Genomic DNA, 2,946 nt, shown 5'->3' with positions numbered 1-2,946 from the left:
GGCGGGCTATAGTCCATGGGGTCAAAATGAGTCAGACAGGACTGAGGGACTAACACTTCCACTTCTGCTTCTCCTACGGCCCAGCGTGTAATACACGCCATTCCAAGTGACGGTGTTCCCAAAGATGCTCCCCAGTACCATCAGCACCACCTCTCCCCTCAGCACTGCACTCCACACCATGATAGAGCGACTTCTGCCTTACCCGAGGACACTGAGCACAGCACTGCTTAGCTGCTCATTAGATATTCATGGAATCTAACTTCTATGGACAAATCTATCTTCTGAAAGCTGGTTGATGTTCATTCACTCATCAAATATTTATGAGCCAGGAACTCTTCCAGAAACTGGGGATAATAGCTGTGAGCCAAATTAAAACCCCTGCCCACGTGGAACTTCCATTCGAGTTGGGGAAGAAAGGCCACATAAACAAGTGGTTTTGCATGCTGGTGCTGGGGGTTGCGGTCTGTACCCTGACATTTGCTGCAATCTTGTTTGCTCTCTCTAATACCTCCGTTCCCTGCCAAGTGGCCTTCTTTCCCAACCCCAGTCTACACAACCCTTACTCGGCGGCAATTCTGTCTGAGGCCAAAGAGCAAACTGTTTATTTTATTGTGTCTTGAATCAAAGTGTCTGCATATCTCCTCTAGGCGTGAACCAAGTTCAGCCATTCATTTCCAAAGGCCAGAAGCTTCCACAAAAAGTGAAACTTGTATACTCTCTTACAAAGTCTTAGGAAGAAGGCTTGATAGAAGCCTGGTGACTCTGCTGTTCCCTTGTTTGGTCCTGTTATAATATCGCTTTTCTTTTTAAGCTTCTTAGCTATTAGTGAAAGTGTTAGTTGCTCAGTTGAGTCTGACTCTTTGCAACCCCATGGGCCCGCCAGGCTCCTCTGTCAATGGAATTCTCAAGTCAAGAATACTGGAGTGGGTAGCCATTCCCTTCTCCAGGGGATCTTCCTGACCCAGGGATTGAATCCGGGTCTCCTGCATTGTAGGCGGGTTCTTCACCATCTAAACCACCAGGGAAACCCTTATTAGCTATTATACCAAATATAAAAGTAACTCTGACTACTTTGCATTCATATTCTGTAGCTTCATTTGAGTAGACTTTTAATAATTTATCAGTAAAAGGTAATCTTACCTTTAGATATGTGATTTTGCAGAGAACATTTTGCTGCATTCTTACTGAGCTCTTTGTATTTTTCTGGGTCTGACACTTATTATAGAGAAATACAAGTCCATTTTTGTCATAAAAATGAGAGAGGATTTCAGTATTCTATCAAGTGAGTTACATCTAAAAATTCAGGTAAAGAAGTATAATTTTCATTTCTTCCCTAAAAGGCAACTTTTTGTGACAATGCCCCCAAATGTATTATTTCTCTCTCTCCGAATGTGTATATTTTTATTTATTTTATTCTGCCCCCCCTCCCCCACACTAAGTGGCATGCTGGATCTTAGTTCCCCAAACAGGGATTGAACCCATGCTCCCTATGGTGGAAGAACAGAACCTTAACACTGGACTGCCAGGGAAGTCCCTGTATATTTTTATATCTGACTTCTATCTGGGATCATCTTTGGCTGTCAATTGCATACATTTTATCATTTCCCGAGTCTGTAAGACTTCCTGTTGAAAAATATGAACTGGGTCAGTGGAAATTCTTTGGGAAGACAACTCAGACACCTAGGATTTCCTTTATGCTCTGAAATGCAAGATAAACAATTTGATTTGGACATAATATCATTCTTTAGTCTGCCAACTGGTTGAATAAGCAGGTAGAATTAAAATGTGTTGGCCCATGGATGATCATCCAGCGAGTGGCCAGTGGCTGTACTTCGCACAATTTCAGGCTGCTCAGTCAGAACTGAATGTGAGAGTCTATATATGTGCACTATTGAAAGTGGGCATTAATAGATTCAACTACCATCAGAGCCACTGGAGTGTTAAAATCATAAGATGTGGCTACTCTGATATCGGAATTCAGGGTATCAGAATTATTATATCAGGATATTAACACATAGTCCAAACCAGAACCCAAAGTTTACTAAGAGAACCTGAAAGGAAAGAAATTCCATGCTCTTTTCCTTTCTAGTCTCCTTTTCTCCCACCTGGGAGTGCGGGTGGAGAGGCCAGGTGGAATAAGAGTGCAAATTTTTAACATGTATCTATTTATTTATCACGCCAGGTCTTTGTCGCAGCATGCAGGATCTTCTTGAAGGCACGCTGGATCTCCCGTTGTGGCATGTGAACTCTTAGTTGCGGCATGTGGGATCCAGTTCCCTGACCAGGGGTGGAACCCAAGCCCCTTGCTTTAGGAGTTCAGTCTTAGCTACTGGACCACCAGGAAAGTCTCCAAGGGTGAAAATTTTGAACCTAGACCATGCAAGCCATGATAAGAAATGTGAGAAATCTGCTTTTTATTTTAACTCGGTGAACTGACATTTAGTGATTGAAAGATCTGGAACGCACACCATAACTTGGGTGTCTTTAGGCTAAAGGTTGAGACAGTAGAAGGTAAGGTACAAGGGGCTCAGATGACACTTGTAAAGGGAACAAAACAGATGCAAATTTCACGGGCAAAATAAGTAGCTTTTCCAGCTCTAGACCGTGCTGAGCTGCTCTGGAGTAAGGCATTGTTTATCAAGTCTAGGCTTTCATCCCCCTTAATAACATTGTCAAGGGCTCCCCACCGCCTTTTCAGTAAGATGGTTAACAAGCACACTGGGACTCCTGCACTCACCGTTAGTGACTGGTGATAGGATTTCTCCTGTAGTACAGATGTGCATAGATTTCTTCCCTCTCCCACGCGTATGATGTTATTTTAGAAGCTGAGCTGTTCAAGGTTGTGTTTGAACACTTTTTGAACAAGAACTTTAATTAAGTGATCAAAAAGCTTAAGCGCACAGTTTTTAATAACTGAAACCAGTGTCTATAATTTTTCATATCTAA

This window comes from Bubalus kerabau, chromosome 12 (assembly GCF_029407905.1).
Source record: "Bubalus kerabau isolate K-KA32 ecotype Philippines breed swamp buffalo chromosome 12, PCC_UOA_SB_1v2, whole genome shotgun sequence".
Taxonomy (NCBI): domain Eukaryota; kingdom Metazoa; phylum Chordata; class Mammalia; order Artiodactyla; family Bovidae; genus Bubalus; species Bubalus kerabau.
The sequence above is the reverse complement of the archived record's forward strand: the minus strand, read 5'-3'. Positions refer to the sequence as shown.